Source organism: Anabrus simplex, chromosome 3, assembly GCF_040414725.1.
Source record: "Anabrus simplex isolate iqAnaSimp1 chromosome 3, ASM4041472v1, whole genome shotgun sequence".
In the NCBI taxonomy this organism is placed as follows: Eukaryota; Metazoa; Arthropoda; class Insecta; order Orthoptera; family Tettigoniidae; genus Anabrus; species Anabrus simplex.
In genome coordinates, this window is record NC_090267.1 from 48,692,182 (window position 1) to 48,710,690 (window position 18,509).

The 18,509-nt window shown below is 38.2% G+C and overlaps 1 protein-coding gene across 1 annotated transcript in view; it reads left to right on the forward strand.

Moving 5' to 3' along the window:
- The window catches only part of LOC136865957 (periodic tryptophan protein 2 homolog), a 247,620-nt gene that overhangs the window by 118,070 nt on the left and 111,041 nt on the right, over nt 1-18,509 (forward strand). The gene's annotated exons all lie outside the window — the stretch shown is intronic.

Here is an 18,509-nt window from a genome sequence, read left to right on the forward strand (position 1 = left end):
ATAATGGTTGCTATTGTGATTGACCTTGTTGTGGTTAAAAAATATGTTGCAATTGGTGTTAACTGTCCTGAAGGCTATATTAATATTGTGCTTCTTTAAAGTATTTGCGATCTGATGGATGGCTCGGTTGTTATATGTAAATGTGGCAAAACTAGTTTTTTTAGGTTTTTCTGGGACGAGATTAGTGGACAATTTAATTTTGATTTTATTAATCAAACGGTTGACCATATCTATTTTAAACCCGTTGAGTTGAGCAAGATTCCTTATGTACTTCAGTTCAATTTTTAAATTGTTGGGAGAAAGAGGAATTTTAAAAGCTCTATAAATTAAATTATAGAAAGAGGCTTGTTTTTGGGACTTCGGGTGTAGGGATGAATTCATAATAGTTAAGGGAGAGTGTGTAGGTTTCCTGTATATTCTAAAATCGAAGGTATTATGTCCGCGTGTAACAGTTAAGTCCAAAATGTTTAATGACTTCCTAACCTCATACTCTTTAGTAAACTTTACACTGGGATCAATTTTGTTTAGGGACTCCAAGATCTCGTCACTATTAGTGGCATTTTTGTCGAAAATTACGAAAGTATCGTCTACAAATCTGAGCCATAAACATATGCCTTTTATCTGTGTTATAATTTTTGTGTGTTCTATTGTGTCCATATAAATGTCTGCTAAGATGCCAGAAAGAGGGTCGCCCATCGCTAAGCCTTTTTGTTGGTAAAACTTTCCATTGATAGAGAAAAAGTTATTGCTTAAGACAAAATTTAATATCTTCATGAATTCTTCAATTTCCATCTTACTGAGGCCGCTGTGTTTATTGATATTATCATTGATTATTCTTACAGTTTCTTTGGTAGGGATGTTTGGGTACATATTTACGACATCACATTGAGTGATTGGGTCGCAGCTTAAACGTGTTTAGAATTTCGCAAAAAGTGACTGAATTTTTTAAAGGATGTTTGTTATTGAATACGTAATGGTTTTTTAGGAAGCCGTGAATGAATTTTGATACTTTATAGGTGGGGCTGTTTCTACAGTTTATGATCAACAATCAACAATCAGTTCAAATCTCCACTTATTGTTGACGACACATCCTGTCAACAGACACGGTACGTCAAGAACATGATATGATATAGGGGTCACATAAACCCCGGTATGTAATCCTCTTTACCAAAGAAGATCCATTTTAGTTTTGGACATTTTTCAAATTAGATAGATTACGACCAAAAAACTTAACTGTATTAACTTATGTTAGCCGTCTTAAGAGTTCATTAATGTTTGTATATATTGTATATATTGGTATGTTTATATTGGTTAAAAAGGTCCCAAACCTTGACTTAAAGGTTGTATACAGGTTGAAGATGCCCAAAATAATGGGTGAAACATGTACCTGACCTAAATAAATCTACATAAAATCATGTAGATAATAACCACATTAAACGTGGAAAGTATTGAATAGGTGGTTTTTTATTAAATTATCCTTGATGTCTATGCCTAACGTCATCTTCAATACGGAACAATAATGAGAGTTGTTACTTGTAATATACCGTATTAACGCGAATAATACCTGCATATTTTTTTTTTTTTAATATTGAGGCACGAAATTGAGGTGCGGGCTTTATTTCAGTCAATGTTGGCATTTTTTTTCAAAATCAGCGTTCCTAAAGTTACGGTGCGGGGTTTATTCGCGTAAATACGGTAGTAAGAACAAATTTCCTTAACCGATATATGCCCAATAACTTTTTTTATTATTTCTTTTAATTTTATTATGAAAATGTTATCAATTCACTCCTAATAAAAATGTATATATCAATATGTGTTAAAAGTGTTAACCAGTTTTTTGCAGGACCGTGTCCTTTTAAAAGGACAGTTGAAATCTAAGCATATGTTTTTAATTATTGGTAAATTTACAATTGTATTTTTTTCTAAAGTTAGTTTACTGAAAATATACATAAATAAAACCGTACATAGTGCATGCATACCAGTACGTAGCACACTTGATTGTATCAATACGTCCATCAATGATGTAGTTCACCCTAGAAATCATTCAGTTTATTGTATCTTGAAATTACATTTAGGCCCGGTTTCTTCAACTCTACGTTGAATTTTGCTTAACAAATGTTAACTAACAATTGTTATTAATTTAACACTTCGTTTAAAAGTATCCTGTTTCACGAACATATTTCCAACATTTGTTACGAAACAATTGTTAAAGACATATTAACACATTTCCGTAAGATTTCTGAACGCGTTTGGCAGTGAGCGTCTTTTGTTTCTTTACATATAGCGCTCCTAGTGACGTGTTGAAATAGTATTTTGTCACACAGACACATGGTTGACATTATTATAGGTTATGGTTAGCGGAGACCGCTAAGAAGTAAACATGTCAAGTAAGAGACAACAACAGCGTTATTATGATGAATGCGAGACAAATGTTATAGTTTTAATTTAAAATTATGCGAGTGTGCTTAAAATATGATATAACGGACTGTTATATCACAACATTTTATATAGCCTATTCTTGTAGGAGTGCAAACTAAGGTTCCTACATCACCGGGAAAATGTGATAATTGATATGTTTTGAATGATTTTCGGGCATTCTTTTATTGCGGGGAAAATAATGTTGTGCCTTGTTAATGCTGCAATGGCAGCAAGAATTCTTTGTAGAATTCTACACATTCTTTTTTTGTCCTCGTGAACATAGTCGCCTACAATTAGGCCTTTTTTCTTTTGAAATAAATACTATTTGTTCGGGATGTCGAGCTATTAAGATCTTTTGCCCCTACAATTAGGCCTACATGGAAAGTGTCTCGAGGTCAGATGTCATTACAAACCTCCGCTTCGGACGAAGTGGAGGTGATATAACACTAAAGGCGAACAAATTTTACTTATACATGTCAGGTCCGCAACCTAATAACTTCTGAAAAATTGATGAAAACTCGATTCCAATGCAAGGCGTATATATTTAGGAGTTGTGGCATAGTGGTCATCGTACTTGTCTGCGAGCGTCGTAGACGTGAGTTCGAATCTCGTTTCAGGGAACGTTATTTAAAAATTGGAACAAAAATATTACGCAAATTGCAGTACCGGTACACTTTGTTTTCTACCTGAAATTAATATAGGTCTAAACGTTCTCACAGTTACTGCTGGATCTCTTCTTAATCTGTTTATCCTCCAGGGTCGGTTTTTCCCTCGGACTCAACGAGGGATCCCACCTCTACCGTCTTAAGGGCAGTGCCCTGGAGCTTCAGACTTTGGGTCGGGGGATACAATTGGGGAGAATGATCAGTACCCCCCCAGGCGGCCTCACCTGCTATGCTGAACAGGGGCCTTGTGGAGGGATGGAAAGAAGATTGGATGGGACAGGGAAGGAAGCGGCCGTGGCCTTAAGTTAGGTACCATCCCGGCATTTGCCTGGAGGAGAAGTGGGAACCCACGGAAAACCACTTCGAGGATGGCTGAGGTGGGAATCGAACCTTCCTTTACTCAGTTGACCTCCCGAGGCTGAGTGGACCCCGTTCCAGCCCTCATACCACTTTTCAAATTTCGTGGCAGAGCCAGGAATCGAACCCGGACCTCTGGGGGGTGGCAGCTAATCACGCTAACCACTACACCACAGAGGCGGACTATATTAATTAGAGGTAGGAAATAAAGTTCCACTGCAATTTGATCATTACTTTTATTCGCATCTTTACCTTCACATTCCCTGAAATAATTAATTATATTTGAATTTTTAAAAAAAGTGTTCTAACGCGGGACTCGAACTCTCATCGTCGTGGCTCGTAGACAAGTACGATGACCACTCGGCCACTGCTACACCTAACTAGTGTGCAACTTTTAAAGTATATGCGAGGTGCTTTACAATCGGGAATTCATATTTTTTTCGGAAATTATTAGGTTACGGACCTAACAAGTACAAGTTAACTGTGTTCGCATTTTAGTTTTCTATCCCCTCCACGTGGTCCGAAGCGGATCCTACCTCATGACATTTGTCCTCATTTATTTCGAAAACGAAACTGTACGGTATTGACCCAAACCCTTCTACACGAGTTACTGTTGAGTGTCCCCCAGCAGGTACATTAAGCTAGTTGAAATCGATTGGACGCAGGGTCTAACCCATCCTTGTAAAGTCTATAAGCAACTGCTGCACTGGAGAGATTAGTAAGTTGCAATCTGTTGGAAACTCTAACCTATATCGTCTAGTAGGTACCTTGTTCATTACGGCTTCGGTAATTAGAAATCATTCTTCTGACAACTCTAAAAGGTCGTTATTTCTTAGTATGGGTCGTCCTTTGCCGTCTTCAGTTTTTAAATAGTCCTCATACAGCAGTAAAGCTTCAAACTTACTTCTTCTACATGTCTCCATTTTGAAATTTTAGCAACTGTTAAGAGGTTTAACACAGGGGTGCTGCTAGGTTAATTTAACACAAGATTTAACAATTGTTAGAGTTAACAATTCTTGATGAGACGACCATTTTGTTAAATTGTGTGTTAAGTCTCCTTAACAGCAGTGTTAACGCTTAACATTCGTTGAAGAAACCGGGCCTTAGCAGCTATAAAGAAATACGCATTCATGACATTTCTAAAAGAATAAAGTCACTTACTAAGATCACGGTGCATTTATCTTTACTTATGCAGTGAAACCCAACTACTCTTTAGTATGGAACAAGGAAGAGAAATTGACGTGTAGTGCAGCATCACACTTTCTGCACTTGGTAGACACTTTCCTTTGGCATAATCTACACTGTGCCTGTTTTCCTTGCGAAACAATCATATGATCCAATCTATTAAATTGGATATCTTTGTTGTCCAAACTTGATGGTCTCTTCCATTGTTTCAGCTGAGTCTGTTTTTTGGTTTCTAAGAGATCCATCGCCATTCTTCTACAGAAACCTAAATCGTCCAACTTTCCACGAGAATACCAGTGTAGCTGCCATGCATTTTGCTCAGCAACATCAATAATATAAGCTATCAAAGGATAATACCATTTTTTGCCGTAGATTGAAACACAGCATTCTCCAATATTCTCATCATTATGATCCACACCGCCCATCCCTCTGTTATACAGCTGTACAGTGTTTGGTTGCTGAATGTTAATTCTTTTCTCCTCTGTTCAAGAATATCTTGAAGCATAGTGGAGTGGCAGAACAGAAGAACTACAGTAGAAGTCCGCTATAGCGAGTTCGGGATATAATGAAAACCCCATTTTAAAAACAGATTTTTTTATGTTCCTTCAAAATTCCTATGTTAAACTGTAAAATAGCCTTAGATTACAACGAGAACCCTTTCACTGAGTCATCCGCTATTACGAGAGATTTTAACGTGTTTTATTTTCCATTATCGATATTTCTACACGTCAGCATAAAAAGCTAGCAAAAATCTATTTATTATTTTTTTCAACGTAACTCTCGATATTCCACAAACTTAAGTACAGTAAATATTTGTATATTACTGTGATTGTCTTACACAATTATTAGATTATAAAATCTTCCACGAAAATCAACAAACATTGCAGCATTACATGTTATAATTCTCATGTTTTGGTCCTATTGAAATGTATTATGTATTGAATAGGTGGAATAAATAAATTTTAATATTTATTTGAAAACATTGCAGCAGCGGATCTCTTGCAAAGGATTTTATTGGCACCATTATACTCTCATTCGTATCAAGCGATAGTTCATTCAGATGTCACAGATTATTTTCCGTTATCGATAGTTATACTCATCAGCGTAAGTAGCTAGCAAAACACTATCAATTATTTTTGTCCGCTAACTCTCGATGCTCCACAAACTAAAGTACGGTAAATATTTGTACATTAGTGTGACCGTTCTACACAATTAGGTTATAAAACCTTCCACAAAACGATCGAGAAAAATTGCAGCAGCCACGTCTGGCTTTAAAGTGGTTTAACCATCCATCGCTGCACTGAAAATCTGAAATATTCAGTCTGAGAGCCAAGTCTTGCGCCTTAGATTTTAACATGGGCCCTGAAATAGGAATTCCTGCAGCTCGTTTCTGGGTAAACCACTCAAAAAGGACAGCTTCAAGGTCAGCATGGTCCGCACCACGCAAGTTTTTACTCCCGCTTGGAATGCTACCTTTTAAAACAGCGTTTTTTTTTTTTTTTTTTTCTTATTTTTAAGGATAGTAAATAGAGTTGAAGATGTTTAATTATACCACCTGCCTATTTCACTTTTGCTCACACTGCTTTTTTCACAAGCCTGCATAATTTCGTAATTTGTAGCCATATCTAATGATTTTTGTTTCCCACTCGACATTGTAATGTGTGAATTCTCAGCAGAATGAAGTGGATTTGTTTTATTACCGACACTGTTTTCAAAAGGAACAAAAACTTCCAAACTCAACGTAGAAACAGCTGACAGTTTGAACTATGCTGTTCACGGTACCAAAAACTGAAGGCAAACAGAAATTTAATTTAACACAACACAGTACAGTCGGACTGCTTTTATTATCACTAATAGGGCCTATACGACTTCTTCGCATGGTACGGAAAGAAACTCTGTTTTTTAAATAAACAATAGCACAGTCTGTTCACATCTCACACAGAAAGCAATTTTAGACATGCACACTAAGGAAATCACGACTTAAGCAACACAAGAAGCTATTTTACTTTACGTACGACAGCAATAAAGAAATCAAGGGTTATGAATTTCATGTTGTTGGTCCGTATTGAACTGAGAATAACATATGAATAGTAACACAGTAAAGATTTCCACCTATTCAATACTAATATGTATTTACAATATTATAAATTACATGGAACTAGTTTCGACCCACCTAGGGGTCATCATCAGCCATATTAAAGCATCATAAGTTTTTGCCGAATCCTAAAACATGTTATTTTTAACTGTAATAATTTATAAAGTGAAGTGTGGTAATGAGATGAGAAATGTTAGTATGGTACAGGTGAGTAGTAATTAATAATAATACGAGAAATATATATACAAAGAAGTTTGGAACAAAGTACAAGTGGGGTGCTTAGTGTTGTAAAAATATAAACTCATGGATATCAGTAGTCCTCGTACTAAAGAATACAATGTAAAATAACACATATAAACACATATACAAGTATGTACAAAGTCTGGAGAGTAAAAAGTGATACTCTTTTAATGCCGAGTCGGCTTGATACTGATCAGCTTAAGCAGAGAAATTAGGCATTTGGTGTATTAAAGCTGTGTTGACCGGCTGCGTTGTTGATTGTTGGACGTGAAGTTATTTTTGAATTTCTGGTTAATATGGCTGATGAAGACCCCTAGGTGGGTCGAAACTAGTTCCATGTAATTTATAATATTGTAAATACATATTAGTATTGAATAGGTGGAAACCTTTACTGTGTTACTATTCATAAGCAATAAAGAAAAGCGTCAGATTCAGTCACACCACAAGGAACGACAATATTTTGACAGCAACAGCAGTTTTGCGACAATGCATAGCCATAACAGGTTGACCATCCCAATAAATTTGTGACATCTGAAAAAACTACTGCTTCGCATAAATTCTTGATACGAACGAGAGTATTATGGTACCAATAAATTTTTCACCGTTGTAAACTCTCGCTTAATGGATTTCTGCTGTATTTGAAGCTACAAACATGACACTATTGTCATTCCATTTCACTGTTAGAATCTTATTGTCTGTGGTTACTTTGGATTGATAGAAATCACGCCTATTTTTCTTCATGCTTTCTTTTAACATCAGAGGACATTTTGAAGTCTGGTTTTCCTTAATTGTACCTGTTGCTCGTAGTTTCCGATTGCTCAACTCTTCAGTAAGAGGCACACTCGTTAAAAGATTGTCAAAAAAAGAGATGGTAAGGGAAAGGTCCAATTCTCTTCAGAATAATGCTGTATTGCAGAACGACAGAGGGGCCTAGACCTAGACCTATGCTTCTGGGATAATGGCTCCTGATCCCTGATATGGATCCATGCAAATAACATAACCATTAGATGTTGCTCCCACCCACATTTTGCATCCATATCTAATGGGCTTGCGTCCTATGAACTGTTTACGACCATGTCTACCATAATACAGCACCATAGCTTCATCAACATTATGCTTTTCATGATGTGGTACTATAAGTTGAAATCGTTCATAAGGTCAAAAAGTGGTCTAACCTTGGATCAAGTTCATCATTATCACAGCAGTGAAAATTTGACAAAATGAATTCAAATCTGTTTCTTGATGAAGCTCAAGCCACAGCTTCATTATAGATATCCTTACTTGGTTCCTAGTACATTCTCCTCTTAAAAACCTGCAGATATCTACAAGTAATAAAATACCTATGAAACATTTCATCTCTTCCATAGTATTAATACATACATACATACATACATACATACATACATACATACATACATACATACATACATACATACATTATCATTATAGACTGTTGTGCCTTTCAGCGTTCAGTCTGCAAGCCTCTGTGAATTTACTAAACGTCACCACAATCCTCGATTTGCAACTAGTGTTGTGGCCTCATTTAGTTCTCTACCTCTTATCTTTAAATCATTAGAAACTGAGTCTAACGATCATCATCTTTGTATCCCCTCTACTTCTCTTACCCTCCATAACGAGTCCATTATTCTCCTAGGTAACCTAGCCTCCTCCATTCGCCTCATATGACCCCACCACCAAAGCCGGTTTATGCGTACAGCTTCATCCATCAAGTTCATTTCTAAATTAGCCTTTATATCCTCATTCCGAGTACCCTCCTGCTATTGTTCCCACCTGTTTGTACCAGCAATCATTCTTGCTACTTTCATGTCTGTTACTTCTAACTTATGAATAAGATATCCTGAGTCCACCCAGCTTTCGCTCCCATAAAGCAAAGTTGGTCTGAAAACAGACCGATGTAAAGATAATTTCGTCTGGGAGCCGACTTCCTTCTTACAGAATACTGTTGATCGCAACTGCAAGCTCACTGCATTCGCTTTACGACACCTTGATTCAATCTCACTTACTATATTACCATCCTGGGAGAACACACAACCTAAATACTTGAAATTATAGACCTGTTCTAGCTTTGTATCACCAATCTGACATTCAATTCTGTTGAATTTCTTACCTACTGACATCAATTTAGTCTTTCAGAGGCTAATTTTCATACCATACTCATTGCACCTATTTTCAAGTTCCAAGATATTAGACTGCAGGCTTTCGGCACAATCTGCCATTAAGACCAAGTTGTCAGCATAGGCCAGACTGCTTACTACATTTCCACGTAACCGAATCCCTCCCTGCCATTTTATACCTTTCAGCAGATGATCCATGTAAACTACGAACAGCAAAGGTGAAAGATTACACCCTTGTCTAACCCCTGTAAGTACCTGGAACCAAAAACTCATTATATATAATTTAATAGCACACAATTTGTGTATATAAAGCGATTACATGTCATTTAAACATAAGTCAATTATAGGCCTATTTATCTTAGAGCATTCCACGACATGGTAACGAGAACAAGTCAAATTACACAGTGTACACACACAACTCTCGTCCGGTTCATGAAAGATCCTGGTTTTGCAGAGTTTGTAGTGGTATCCATGAATTGCCATAGAATTGATAAAATGTCGGAGGTCCTGGTTTGTATTGGTCCATTTTCTGTTCGTCATTGCTTCAGTCGTATAGAATTCGGGACAAATATCATTCCTTTTGGCCACTCTTTCGTCCAGGAGTTTCTTCCATTGGTCTGTATAAGGTAGAGCAAGCTTGAATCTCAAATCTTCAATTAGGAAAGGCTCCCTTGCGAGTCTTGATCTAGTGAATCTAGACACACACAGGGTTGTCTTTAAGAATCTGGCTTTGACTTTTTCTAGAATGTGTAGGTCATTCTTTGTTAGCTTATCCCAAATGATTTCCAGCCCATATGTTAAAATAGGGATTATTTTTGCGTCAAACAGGGTAATGGCCGTCTTGAGAGATAGTCTGTTTAGATTCTTGATGTCAAATATCGCTTTCATAGCTGCCGCAGCGCGTAGTCTAATATGAAGTCTAAAGGAGTTTGCTGTCGTCTGCATCGTCAAGCCCAGATATTTGAAACTGTTCACGTCGTTTAATGTTTCTGCTTTGTACGTCACTTTGTCACTTGAGGATGTTCGTCCACCCTTCCTGAAAATCATGTAGACAGTCTTTTCGATGTTTACCTGCAATTCATTTATATCTGCCCACTTCTCCAGTGCATCCAGTGCTTTTTGTAACTCTTTAACATCGTGTGATCCTAGAACCATATCATCGGCATATAAATACGTGGTTACTTCGTTTGTCACCTCTTTTATCGCTTGGACCACATCATAGGTGGCTACATTAAACAATAGAGGACTGAGAGGGTCACCCTGTAGAACGCCATTTGTCTGCGTGATCTCCCTCGATGAGGTTATATTGTCTGAGATGATGACAGTGTTATTTATCAACATGTTATGGATCAAAAGAGTGAGCGCCTTGTCCTCTACAAGAGAATCTAGTTTCGACGATATGATGTTTCTATTAAGATTATCGAAGGCCTTGGAGAAATCTATGAACACTGTGTGAAATTTACCCTTTGGTAGTCGTAAGGTGTCATGTATATCGTCCAGTAGATTTCTTATTGCATGTAGAGTACTTCTTCCTCTTCTAAATCCAAATTGCTCTTCCGGAAGTTTGGCTTCGATTTCTTCCGTCAGTCGAGTGGTTATTAGCTTGGTGAGTATCTTCATCAAATTATTCTCCAGGAATTCCTCTATAGGAATTTGGATCAAGCAAGTTACCCTTTCCTTTGTATAAGACCTTCAATGTGGAGGTTTTCCATGCTTTGGGGATGTCTCCTAGTAACAAGCAGAGGTTCATGAGATTCGTTATGGATGGAAGTAATACATTTGTTGAAGCTTTAATGTGTTCACTGAAAATGCCATCAGGGCCTGGTGCTTTTCCATCTTTTAGTTTGAGTATAGTGTCAGAGACTTCTTTTTGTGAGAATAGGGTGATGCCTCCCCTGTCTGCTTCAACGTATTTTCTTGGATAGGCTGTTACGGATCTTTGTTGGTTTAGGATGAGTGAGAAGTGCTTTTCCCATGTATTCATGTCTATTTTGCCAGTTGTTGGAACTTTACGTGGTTTTAATGCCATGAATGGGTCCTTCTTGGCTTCGTCAGCCATCTTCATTGCTTCAAGTTCAATATACTTGTTTCTAGAAGTCTTCAGTAGTTCTTTGTATTTCCTTCTGAGTTGACTGTAGTTAGTTAAGTCTTCTATATTCAGTGTTGTTTTTGCCACATGAAGAGCCTTCAGGACTTGCTTTCTTTCCAAATAGCAGGTCTGATTGAACCACTTTTTGGATTTTCGTGGAGTTATTGTGATGAAGGCGGATCTGAAGATGTCTTCTAAAACAGAAGCTGCAGTATCCAATTCATGTTCCATTATTTTGTGGTTTAAGTCCATGATTTTATCGGTGCTTTGCAGGAGGACATTCTCATTAAGCTTTCGGGCTATAGGCTTCATGGCGGTTTGTGCATTCCATGGATGGGAAAGAACGTTCAGATCAAAGATCGCTGAAACTGGACAGTGCTTCTTTAATATTGACTCTGGAGATGAGTAGCATACCTTATAATCAATTAGTTTAAGTCCAGTCGTCGCCATAAGACCTATCTGTGTCGGTGCGACGTAAAGCCCCTAGCAAAAAAAAAAAAAAAAAAAGTTTAAGTCCAGCACCTTTGAAGAATAGAACATCAATTGTACTGCTTCCATTGTGGGCAAAGTACGTCTTGTCAGATTTCCTGTTGACGAGGGTGAATCCTTCTTCCTCCAACGTTTGAAGCAATTCATGACCTCGATATTCATTGTTGTCTATCCTGCAATTTAAGTCTCCAGCAATGATTGTATTATTTTCTTGATTCACCTTCGATAGAGCAATCATGAGGATATATAATACATCTTCCATTGCTGAGGAGGGGTCGATATATAATCCTATTACCGATAATTTGTTGGATTCCATTATTATAATGTTCTTATCTCTATAAGTGCATGACAGTTTTCCAACAACGGGTTTAAAGAAGCAGGCAATACCACTCACGGGTCTGCCTCGTTGCCCTTGTATGGCGAGTACTTGCTCTGAGTAGAATCCAGGTATGTTGATTTCGGTGGTCGCGAATGTTTCAGTCATGATAATAATGTCTTGCTTGTCGATGAGGTTTCCCTGGCTAAAGTCATAGTGTTTTTAAGCCCTTCCACATTCCAGAGGAGGAAATTGAGCGTTATATTTTTCTTCTTTTCCCTGTTGTCGAAAAAGACGATATCTTCTCACTACGGCGTATTCTGGCCAGAGTTCCGGATCGGTGACCTTTCCAAGGTCGTTGAGAGGGATAACCACTTTGTATGATTTAAGTTTTCCTTTTGTTTGGAGTTGTTCACATTCTATTACCTCCTCTACTTTCAAGTTTTTCAAGTGATTCTTGATCATCTCTACTGAAGTATTTTGGTCCAATCTGCCTATGTAGAGCCATGCTCTTCGGGGGGCCGCACGAAGTTCCATGTTCTTTTTATCTTTCTCATTTTCTAAATCATTCCGCTTTGTTCCAATGAAGGTTGGAGTTTTTATTGATGTTATAAAAGGTCTCCGTCTGTTTTTGACGGCTTCGACCCATTCTGCGTTATCAGAAGACTGTTGCTCGGCTCTTATTAATGGTGCGGTATCTTTACTGCAATGAGGGAGTTCTTCTCTACCACCTATATTTCCCTGGATCCTTTGGGTAGAAACATTTGTTAATTCCAAGGCCCTCTTTGGTTTAAGGTTATGATCGGCCGTGCGCGTTGCTTTATGTCATTTCATTTCTTCAGATTCTTTACGTGACATCATCTCTTTTGAATTTGTGTCCGGTATCATATCAATATCTATCGGGTTAACCTTATTGGGCACATTCAGCGCTGGTTCTTTGTAATTTGTAACTGTATATCTACTAAGTGTTTCAAATTCTTTTCCGATCGCATTGTGAATTTCCTTCCCTATTTCATTTGTGATATTAATCTTCAGATCATTTAGCAACTTTTGCAGATGTTCTGATATCTTATTCAACACACTCCTTTCTATGTCCACAATGTTGATCTTTGATTTACATTCTATGCATAGCCAGGTTAGTTTACAGTTCTTCCGTTTTGCGATATCGTATTCTCCTTTAGTTAGTTCTGAACAGTGGAAGTGCTGCCATTGATGGCAACTTTCACATTCAATTGCTTCGTCCTTACTAGTTACTGTTTTGGAGCAGATGTTGCATTTGTCCTCAACGGTAGTAAACTCTGTGGTGGGCGGCATCTTGAGATCTCCTTGCACGGTCAAATGCACAGCCTGTATCTTGCTATCACTGTTCTACTTCACCTCACTTTGGCCTGTGAGAGATTTCAAATACACAGCACTTCTTACCTATTCTGTTGTTATGGAATCTTTGTGTCCCTACGCACTATATTGCCGAGTAATTTACTTCAGTAGACTTTTTTTTTTTTGTTAATCTCTGTGATCAGAGATAGGCTCACTTGTAACTTTTAATACACAGTTTCACGGTCACGTGATTCGCCTAGTTCCGCCATTTTGTGTCTGTGTACATGTCTGGAGTAACCAGCGTTGAAATAAGATTAGTGACAGTTGTTATCCCTTAATCCGAGGATCATCAATTTTATAAGGCGTTTTAATTAGATACACACAATGTTCATTGCTTGATGCTTGAGATTTCGCAGTGAGCTGTCTATATTAATAGTACTTTTCACAAGAACAGCCAAATGTCTATTAATATGTATGCAAGAAAAGTAATTTAAAGATCAGGAATCAATAGGTATTTGTTCAATGTGTCATAGACGATACCATCGTAACGTAAAAGTTCATTAAAAGGGCAGCACAAGTATAGATAAATATTAAATTAGATAAAAACAGAAAGTGAGCACTTATGCTAAAATGTCAGTTTACTTCAACTGGTATTTCCTACGACCGCTCTTTAAATAAGTTTTTCGTTAGGAAGTAAACAAAATATCCAAGTAGCCAATAAACCGGTGCCTTGGGGTCTACCTGAGACTTGTTCTCGCACAAAACTGTCGCTTCGGTGACATCTATCATTACGATGGATTGCGAAAGCACAAGAAGAAACCCACTTGAGTGGCAAAAGCAGCGCATCAATGCGGTCTCATTAGGAAAAACTCATTCTACCATCAATTCTCACTGAAGCCCAATTGTCAACATAAATGCCTTTGATTGATTTTAATAATCTACCTTTAATTCCATAGTCCCCCGAGCCGTGAATACACCCCTTGGTGCTATTCAACAGGAGTAGGCTACATGCTGATACCGGGTTTCACCCCTCTTCCTTTCTGCTGTCGTATATCATGTCATTCATTTCGACGTCAGGAAAGGCATCTGCTCATAAAAAATCGCTATGAAAATTCATCTATTAAAGAAACTATTTAAAATAGTGTATTTGATGTATTTGTCAATACACTTTTAATGATTGAAATAATTTATTTTATTATACATGTTTCAGGAAAAATATCTATTCCCTTCGTATCGTGGTCTCATAATACATTGCTCCAAAGTCGCGGCAACAGCAGTTTTATGTCATGCGACTTGGCAACAGCTGAAATCTCGCTCAGTCGCTCACTTCCGTGTTACCAGAACCACATTGTGTGGCAGTTGATTAATACTTTGTGTTCTGAGAGAAGAAGCACCATTGATAACAAGTGATGGGTTCAAAATAGCGTTTGGGGTCATTTACTCTGAGTGAGAAACAAAGTTGTAATGGAAGCTGAAACTATTGGAAATTGTGCTACCGGCAGAAAATTTGGTATTGATGAATCATGTATTCACAATTGGAGGAAGAAGAAGGAAATTTTATTAAACAATAACAGTAATTGTAGAGCTTTCGGAGGTCTAAGTGCACAGTTTGCTGAAATTGAAGAACAGCTTTATAAATATGTGACTGAAAGACATGAACTAGGTTATGGTGTATGAACTGAAATGTGTTAACGAAAATCATTAGAGATCGCAAAGGAACTTAAAAAGGAGGGTTTTACTCCAAGCCATGGGTGGATAAGGAATGTCTATCCAAGAAATGGATTGTGTATGCAATGACGTACATCCATTTCACGTCTCCCTGTTGCCTACGAATAAAATTTGATAACCTTTCATCACCACATTACTCGTTAATAGAAGCAAAATTCCTGTTGGGAATGCTGATCAGATGCCCGTTTATTTCGAAATGTCAATAGATGGTACAGTTCACATTAACCACTTGACGTACTTTGACGGATCTCTCCATCCTGGCTCTCGACTGCACTCTGGTACAAAGACGGATCTCTCCGTCCGCGCGTAGTGTTTATTTCCGGACCCGCTCCAAGCCGATTTCCTTTGTGAAAGGATTGGTATTAGTAAGGTAACCTCCTGACAGATGGAATCACTGTTTTATTCCATTGATGTATTTGATAAACACGTCTGTGCAGTTATTTCGTGGAAAGAATAACCAGTATCTTAGCAAACTCATCATAAGCAAAATCATGGCTGCCTCCTAGATGAGTGACGAAGCGATTATATGGGAATTTTTATAAGGGAATGACATTGATATAGAAATAAGCGACGAAGAATTTAGTGGATATGGAAAGTAGTGAAAGTAGTTCGTCTGATAGAAACTTTAGCGCTGGTAGGGGTGAACAAAGTGCTGTTTTGCCGTCAAATATGTCACTGAATTTTACGCCTACAACTGATGCCGCACCAGCAGCTTCTAATCATGTTTTATACGATAGGGAATGGAACTGGGAGCACGTAAGTAATACTCCAGAGTATCATTCATGCATCGCAAGTGGTGAAATAGTGTTTTCCAAAGGAACCTAGGACAATGCCCGAATTGAAATACAAGTTGTGAACGAATTTCTAACAGCAGACTTTTCGGGAACATCTAACCAATGAGGTAAATGCTTATGCAAGTAAATGTCTTGTATCGGCTGCTGAGGATATAAGTAGGGTAATGTCATTTGGAAAGGAACACTGGTTTCCTGTATCTGTGGATGAAATGAAGGCCAGATTACCTTGAAGTGGTAATGTATGATGGAAAAAAGACGTTCAGACCCAGTCTTGTTGTTGACTACAACTGTGGAAAGGGTGGTGTTGATTCCCATGACCAGAGACTCGCATCATTCCCCTTGATGAGGAAGTATGTAAAAGGATATAAAAAGTATACTTCTACATGCTAGACATGACACTTCTGAATTCCAACATCATTCATCCCCTCCTCAACCCTGAAAATAAGCCAGGAGGCTTTACCACCTTCCAGATCAATTTCGCCGAACAGCTGTTGGCAAGTGTGACCTTGCCTGATTATTCAAAATAAGGCACCCAAGCCCTGGGGATACACCACTGAGACTCCAAGAGAGGCACTGGGGGCACTTTCTGACCAAAATACCCCCAACAACGAAGAAGGTTATCCCATCACGGAGATGCAAAGTCTGTGTGACACGGGGTCTGAGGAAGGAATCTTTATTTGAATGCCACCGGTGCAAGATGACTATGCACGAATATGACTGTTTTATGACCTACCATATTTATAAAGACTTCACAAAGTGCATCTGACAATAGTTTGAATATTTCCCCTCATTATGTTGCTGTAAAGCATGCTTTTTCAGTGTCGGTAATAATATCATGTAAAGTAATGAAAATAAATGGTACACTAAGGCATAAATAAGTTCAGTTAAATGGTATGTGAATGGGTTAAGGGCTCTAATAGCGTTACTATCTCGACAGATGATAACAAAAAGCAATTCTGCACGGTAATGTTATGCATGTTAGCTGACGGAACCAAAATTCCTCTCTACATGGTTCTGAAACGAAAAACACTTCCGAAAGGAAATTTGCCGTTTGGTATTTTCATTTAAACCTAAGAATCTGACTGGATGGACAGGTGAGCTAATTGAGAACTGGGTGAAGTCTGTTTGGCAACGTCGCCCGGGAACTTTATTGCTTGTGCTCAACAGTTATCGCGGGCATACTACCGATGCCATAAAGGAATTGATAAGTAAAAGAAAAATTGATCTGGCAATAATTCCATGGGGGCTGACCTCTCTGCTCCAGCCATTGGATGTTTATGCGATCCGGCCTTTCAAAGCTGCATTGAAACAACTGTACACGAAGTGGATGACATCTGGCAGTGATCACGTACTGACACCAACTGGACTAGAGAAATGACCCAAAGTGGAACTTCTATGCAAATGGATAAAGACTGCATGGGATCACATCTTCGACGACTTGGTGAGGAAGAATTTCAAGATATGTGGAATTTCAAATTTTAGGGATGGTAATGAGGATGACTATGTATGGGAAGGTGACAGTGATCAGAATTTCGATGGTGGTACTTCTGATGAATTTTTCATGCCTTATTTGTACATTGAACTAGTTTTATTTCTCATTGTGGTGTTTTTAGTATTTTTATTACTTGTGAAGTGTTTTAAATTAGCAATTGTGCCACATTTGTTTGGTGTAAAGAAAACAAGTAATTTTCAAGGGAAATTCATTTTTTGTTTATTCAAAATATTGGCCATCGACTTCCACAGACTTCACCCATCTTTGAGATACATTACAATTACCATGCCAGAAAAACTGATAGTCTTTTGCAGCAAACCATTTGTCGATCCATTTTCCAACTTCCTCTAAATTGCTTAAGTGCTGCTCTGCGAGTGCGTGCGCCATTGATGCAAAGAGGTGATAGATGGCGCCAGGTCGGAGGGAGTGCGGCGGGTGCGGAAGGATGTCCCATCCAAACGAATTCAAGGTGTCTTTCACTGGTGTTGCTGTGTGAGACAGTGCATTGTCATGTAACAAAATCACTTTGCCATGTCTTCTGGCCCATTCTGATCATCTTTCGATCAATGCATGATTTAAATTAATTATTTGTTGGCGATAGCGTTGTGCATGAACAGTTTTGCCGGGCTTCAAGAGTTCATAATGTACAATACCGCTCTGGTCCCACCAGACACAAAGCATGGCCTTCTTGCCAAAGCGATTCGGCTTTGGTGTTGAAGGACCAGCTTTGCCAGGTGACAGCCACGATTTTCTCTGCTTCGGGTTTTCAAAACAAATCCATTTTTCGTCACCCGTCACACTTTGGTACAGAAATGATTTTCTTCTGTGGCGTTGAAACAATATTTCACAGGTGACTTTGCGATTTTCCATTTGCTGTTCATTCAAATCATGTGGGACCCATTCACCGAGTTTATTGATCTTCCCCCTTGCTAACATCTGCTGATTGTTTCTTGTGCACATTTAATGTTCGTGCCTATTGCTGTTGAGTTTCAGTTTGATCATTATCCAGTAACGCCTATAATTGCTCGTCTTTGCACTTTTGCAGTCTACCTGAGCGTGCAATGTCTTTCACATTGAAATCACCTCATTTAAATTGTGGAAACCATGTCCCACATGTTCTAATTGATGGAGCGTGTTCACCATATGTTTCTACCAGCAAACTATGACTTTCCACAGCTTTTTTCTTTTG